Below are 6,994 nucleotides of genomic sequence, written 5' to 3' on the forward strand. Positions count from 1 at the left end.
CATAAGTAAGATTGTTTTGTTTAGAATTTCTGATTTCTTATAAAAATAAGATTATATATTATACTTCTACAATTTGCCTTTCTCACTAAAAATAAAATGTGAAACTCTATTCAAGACAATAGATAGATCTGACTGTTCTTTTTAAAATTATGTATTTGTTATGTCGTACAGATAATACATACATATAGGAAAAGTTCAAATGGGGGATCTCCCTCCATCCCTAAGTTTTCCTCCCCAGAAACAACCACTGTGACCAGTTCCCTGATATCGTTTATATTTCAAGCACTGCGTGTATTATTTTTCTCAATAAGTAACCTACAGAGTATCAGTTGATTGCTACATGCTAAGGTTACAAAGCCCTTTCCTGCAGTCGAGGATTGGAGGGAAGATGTGGAGAGAGAGATGAGATTGATCCATTCCAATAAAACTAACTCAACACATTGTCATATGTGATGTATTAGCAGAATTTTTTTAACTGATAAGAAGATGTGGAAGAGAAAGAAATTTGGCATAGTTGGTTGAAAGTAGATCTTAAAGGATGAATATCAAGTCATGGAGAATGGTTAGTGCAGTGGGTGAGAAATGTTGCAACTTGGGGATATAGTGTGAGCAAAAACACAGAGGCAAGGGGGAAATACATGTTCTGGGAACACTGAGTAATGAGTTATGGCTAGAGATTAAAGCTCTTTGTGTGTGTTACTGTCACAGGAATACACAAATAGATCAAAGAAACAATAGCTCAGAAGCAGACTCAGGCATGTATGGACTTTTAGTATGGGTTAGGAGGTAGTATTTCAAATCAATGGGGGAAGGAGGCAGTGGGACAATTGGCTAAAGGATTAAGTTCTTAGATCCCCATTTCACATCATTCACAACAATAAATTCCAGGAAGACTGACTCAAACTTAAAAAAGAACTTTAAGATATTAGATGAAAGTATAGGAATAGTATTCCTAACAGATTTTGCTTTATATTTTTCAAAGGTATGGTATCAGTTGCATAGCCCAATGGTTAAGAGTACTGGTTTTTGATACTTAACTAGCCAACCTGTGACCTACCTAATTTCTCTGTGCCTCAAGTTTCCTAAACTGTTGAGTGGGGGCAATAATGAGATAGCACTGAGGATTGGATGATATAATGCCTATATGCAAAACACTTATCATAATACCTGACATGTTATAAGTGCTCAATAAATATTGGCTACTATCATTATCGTTTTTGATGACATAACCTTATATCAGTATAAAATCTCCCCCTCTTCCCTTTTTAAAGTTGGCCTTTAATTTTAGTCTAACATTGCCATAACATATTCTTGCTCTTGTTGTTAGTATTTGTATGATATGTCTCTTGTTTTCAACCTCTTTGTCATTTTCTCTTAATTGATGTTTTTAAATAAATAGTACATAGCTGAAGAAACAAAAGAAAAAAGAAATAGTACGTAGCTGGATTTTGTTTTTTAACGAAGTCTGAAAGTAACTCTCTTCTAACAGGGGAACTTAATCCACTTACATTTAATGTGATTATTGATATGTTTAATGTACTTTTGCCACCTTATTTTACATTTATCTTAGGTTTTCTATTTATCATGTGTGTTTTTTGTATGTTGATTGAGCCAGTTCTCTTTTTTTCTTAATTTTATTTATTTTTATACAGCAGGTCCTTATTAGTCATCAATTTTATACACATCAGTGTATACATGTCAATCCAAATAGCCCAATTCATCACACCACCACCACCACCACCACCACCACCGCTTTCCCCCGCTTGGTGCCTAAACGTTTCTTCTCTACATCTGTGTCTCAATTTCTGCCCTGCAAACTGGTTCATCTGTACCATTTTTCTAGGTTGCACATATATGCGTTAATATACAATATTTGTTTTTATCCTTCTGACTTCACTCTGTATGACAGTCTCTAGATCCATCCACATCTCTACAAATGACCCAATTTCGTTCCTTTTTATGGCTGAGTAATATTCCATTATATATATGTACCACATCTTCTTTATCCATTTGTCTGTCGATGGGCATTTAGGTTGCTTCCATGACCTGGCTATTGTAAATAGTGCCGCAATGAATATTGGGGTGCATGTGTCTTTTTGAATTATGGTTTTCTCTGGGTATATGCCCAGTAGTGGGATTGCTGGATCATATGGTAATTCTATTTTTAGTTTTTTAAGGAACCTCCATGCTGTTCTCCATAGTGGCTGTATCAATTTACATACCCACCAACAGTGCGAGAGGGTTCCCTTTTCTCCACACCCTCTCCAGCATTTGTTGTTTCTAGATTTTCTAATGATGCCCATTCTAACAGGTGTGAGGTGATACCTCATTGTAGTTTTGATTTTCATTTCTCTAATAATTAGTGATGTTGTGCAGTTTTTCATGTGCTTCTTGACCATCTGTATGTCTTCTTTGGAGAAATGTCTATTTAAGTCTTCTGCCCAATTTTGGACTGGGTTTTTTGTTTCTTTAATATTGAGCTGCATGAGCTGTTTATATATTTTGGAGATTAATCCTTTGTCCGTTGATTTGTTTGCAAATATTTTCTCCCATTCTGAGAGTTGTCTTTTTGTCTTGTTTATGGTTTCCTTTGCTGTGCAAAAGCTTTGAAGTTTCATTAGGTCCCATTTGTTTATTTTTGTTTTTATTTCCATTACTCTAGGAGGTGGATCAAAAAAGATCTTGCTGTGATTTGTGTCAAAGAGTGTTCTTCCTATGTTTTCCTCTAAGAGTTTGATAGTGTCTGGTCTTACATTTAGGTCTCGAATCCATTTTGAGTTTATTTTTGTGTATGGTGTTAGGGAGTGTTCTGATTTCATTCTTTTACATGTAGCTGTCCAGTTTTCCCAGCACCACTTATTGAAGAGACTGTCTTTTCTCCATTGTATATCCTTGCCTCCTTTGTCATAGATTAGTTGACCATAGGTTTGTGGGTTGATCTCTGGGCTTTCTATCTCGTTCCATTGATCTATATTTCTGTTTTGTGCCAGTACCATATTGTCTTGCTTACTGTAGCTCTGTAGTATAGTCTGAAGTCAGGGAGTCTGATTCCTCCAGCTCCGTTTTTTTCCCTCAAGACTGCTTTGGCTATTCGGGGTCTTTTGTGTCTGCATACAAATTTTAAGATTTTTTGTTCTAGTTCTGTAAAAAATGCCATTGGTAATTTGATAGGGATTGCATTGAATCTGTAGATTGCTTTGGGTAGTATAGTCATTTTCACAATATTGGTTCTTCCAATCCAAGGACATGGTATATCTCTCCATCTGTTGGTATCATCTTTAATTTCTTTCACCAGTGTCTTATAGTTTTCTGCATACAGGTCTTTTGTCTCCCTAGGTAGGTTTATTCCCAGGTATTCTATTCTTCTTGTTGCAGTGGTAAATGGGAGTGTTTCCTTAATTTCTCTTTCAGATTTTTCATCATTAGTGTATAGGAATGCAAGAGATTTCTGTGCATTAATTTTGTATACTGCAACTTTACCACATTCATTGATTAGCTCTAGTAGTTTTCTGGTGGCATCTTTAGGATTCTCTATGTATGGTATCATGTCATCTGCAAACAGTGACAGTTTTACTTCTTCTTTTCCAATTTGTATTCCTTTTATTTCTTTTTCTTCTCTGATTGCCATCGCTAGGACTTCCAAAACTATGTTGAATAATAGTGGTGAGAGTGGACATCTTGTCTTGTTCCTGATCTTAGAGGAAATGCTTTCAGTTTTTCACCATTGAGAATGATGTTTGCTGTGGGTGTGTCGTATATGGCCTTTGTTATGTTGAGGTAGGTTCCCTCTGTGCCCACTTTCTGGAGAGTTTTTATCATAAATGGGTGTTGAATTTTGTCAAAAGCTTTTTCTGCATCGGTTGAGATGATCATATGGTTTTTCTCCTTCAGTTTGTTAATATTGTGTATCACATTGATTGATTTGCGTACATTAAAGAATCCTTGCATCCCTGGGATAAATCCCACTTGATCATGATGTATGATCCCTTTAATGTGTTGTTGGATTCTGTTTGCGAGTATTTTGTTGAGGATTTTTGCATTTATATTCATCAGTGTTAATTGGTCTGTAATTTTCTTTTTTTGTAGTATCTTTGTCTGGTTTTGGTATCAGGGTGATGGTGGCCTCATGGAATGAGTTTGGGAGTATTCCTTCCTCCGCAATTTTTTGGAAGAATTTGAGAAGGATGGGCGTTAGGTCTTCTCTAAATGTTTGATAGAATTCACCTGTGAAGCCATCTGATCCTGGATTTTTGTTTGCTGGAAGATTTTTAATCACAGTTTCAATTTCATTACTTGTGATTGGTCTGTGCATATTTTCTATTTCTTCCTCGTTCAGTCTTAGAAAGTTATACCTTTCTAAGAATTTGTCCATTTCTTCCAGATTGTGCATTTTATTGGCATAAAGTTGCTTGTAGTAGTATCTTAGGATTCTTTGTATTTCTGTGGTGTTTCTTATAACTTCTCCTTTTTCATTTCTAATTTTATTGATTTGAGTCCTCTCCCTCTTTTTCTTGATGAGTCTGGCTAATGGTTTATCAATTTTGTTTATCTTCTCAAAGAACCAGCTTTTGGTTTTATTGATTTTTGCTATTGTTTTCTTTGTTTCTATTTCATTTATTTCTGCTCTGATCTTTATGATTTCTTTCCTTCTGCTAACTTTGGGTTTTGTTTGTTCTTCTTTCTCTAGTTCCTTTAGGTGTAAGGTTAGATTGTTTATTTGAGATTTTTCTTGTTTCTTGAGGTAGGCTTGTATAGCTATAAACCTCCCTCTTAGAACTGCTTTGCTGCATGCATCCCATAGGTTTTGGGCTGTCGTGTTTTCATTGTCATTTCTCTCTAGGTATTTTTTGATTTCCTCTTTGATTTCTTCAGTGATCTCCTGGTTATTTAGTAACGTATTGTTTAGCCTCCATGTGTGTGTGTGTTTTGTTTTTTCCCTGTAATTCATTTCTAATCTCATAGCATTGTGGCCAGAAAAGATGCTTGATATGATTTCAATTTTCTTAAATTTACTGTGGCTTGATTTGTGACCCAAGGTATGATCTATCATGGAGAATTTTCCATGTGCACTTGAGAAGAAAGTGTAATCTGCTGTTTTTGGATGGAATGTCCTATAAATATCAATTATATCTATCTGGTCTATTGTGTCATTTAAAGCTTCTGTTTCCTTATTTACTTTCATTTTGGATGATCTGTCCATTGGTGTAAGTGAGGTGTTAAAATCCCGCATTATTATTGTGTTACTGTCGATTTCCTCTTTTATAGCTGTTAGCAGTTGCCTTATGTATTGAGGTGCTCCTATGTTGGGTGCATATATATTTATAATTGTTATATCTTCTCCTTGGATTGATGCCTTGATCATTATGTAGTGTCCTTCCTTGTCTCTTGTAACATTCTTTATTTTAAAGTCTATTTTATCTGATATGAGTATTGCTAGTCCAGCTTTCTTTTGATTTCCATTTGCATAGAATATATTTTTCCATCCCCTCACTTTCAGTGTGTACGTTTCCCTAGGTCTGATGTGGGTCTCTTGTAGACAGCATATAGATAGATCTTGTTTTTGTATCCATTAAGCCAATCTGTGTCTTTTGGTTGGAGCATTTAATCCATTCACATTTAAGGTAATTATCGATATGTATGTTCCTATGACCATTTTCTTAATTGTTCTGGGTTTCTTTTTGTAGGTCCTTTTCTTCTCTTGTGTTTCCCTCTTAGAGAAGTTCCTTTATCATTTGTTGTAGGGCTGGTTTTGTGGTGCTGAATTCTCTTAGCTTTTGCTTGTCTGTAAAGCTTTTGATTTCTCCATCGAATCTGAATGAGATCCTTGCCAGGTAGAGTAATCCTGGTTGTAGGTTCTTCCCTTTCATCTCTTAAAATATTTTCTTGGGTCCTTTCTCTCTGTCTTCTCCTCTGGGACCCCTATAATGCGAATGTTGTTGCGTTCAATGTTGTCCCAGAGGTCTCTTAGGCTGTCTTCATTTCTTTTCATTCTTTTTTCTTTATTCTGTTCTGCAGCAGTGAGTTCCACCATTCTGTCTTCCAGGTCACTTATCCGTCCTTCTGCCTCAGTTATTCTGCTATTGATTCCTTCTGGGGTAATTTTCATTTCAGTTATTGTATTGTTCATCTTTGTTTGTTTGTTCTTTAATTCTTCTAGGTCTTTGTTAAACATTTCTTGCATTTTCTCGATCTTTGCTTCCATTCTTTTTCCGAGATCATGGATCATCTACATTATCATTATTCTGAATTCTTTTTCTGGAAGGTTGCCTAGCTCCACTTCATTTAGTTGTTTTTCTGGGGTTTTACCTTGTTCCTTCATCTGGTACATAGCCCTCTGCCTTTTCATCTTGTCTGTCTTTCTGTGAATGTGGTTTTTGTTCCACAGGCTGTAGGATTGTAGTTCTTCTTGCTTCTGCTGTCTGCCTTCTGGTGGGTGAGGCTATCTAACGGGCTTGTGCAAGTTTCCTGATGGGAGGGACTGGTGGTGGGTGAGTCAGTTCTCTTTACTCTTCTCAATTTGCTCCACCTTTTCTTCAGTATGTTAATTTTTTAAAAGTACAAGTTATGGTCAAAATTAAGAGTAGTATTTGGTGTTGTTTCTTGATTATCAATTATTTTGTCCTTTCTGCCTTGTTTTGCATTTATATTATTAAAATTATCCATGTTATTCAATACTTATTTTTCTAATATATCACAAAGAAAAACACTGATGGATTTAATAGACTTAAATTATAACATTCTCTACCTTAAACAAGAGTAAAGTGTAAATGATAAGTGATAAACTTAGAGATATATTCCTATTATAAAGAGAAGATTATATCCTCAGTAGAGTTCTTGCCACACCAACAATACAAACATGAATAACACCCAACAGGAGTTGACCAAAAAAATGCCCCATAGAACAGAAAGTGTTATGACAACTTAAAGTCATCCATGTTACTTATTTTAAAATGTTATATATTATGGGAAATATAAAGAAATAGAAAAAATAATT

This window comes from Phocoena sinus, chromosome 3 (genome assembly GCF_008692025.1).
Source record: "Phocoena sinus isolate mPhoSin1 chromosome 3, mPhoSin1.pri, whole genome shotgun sequence".
Lineage (NCBI taxonomy): Eukaryota > Metazoa > Chordata > Mammalia > Artiodactyla > Phocoenidae > Phocoena > Phocoena sinus.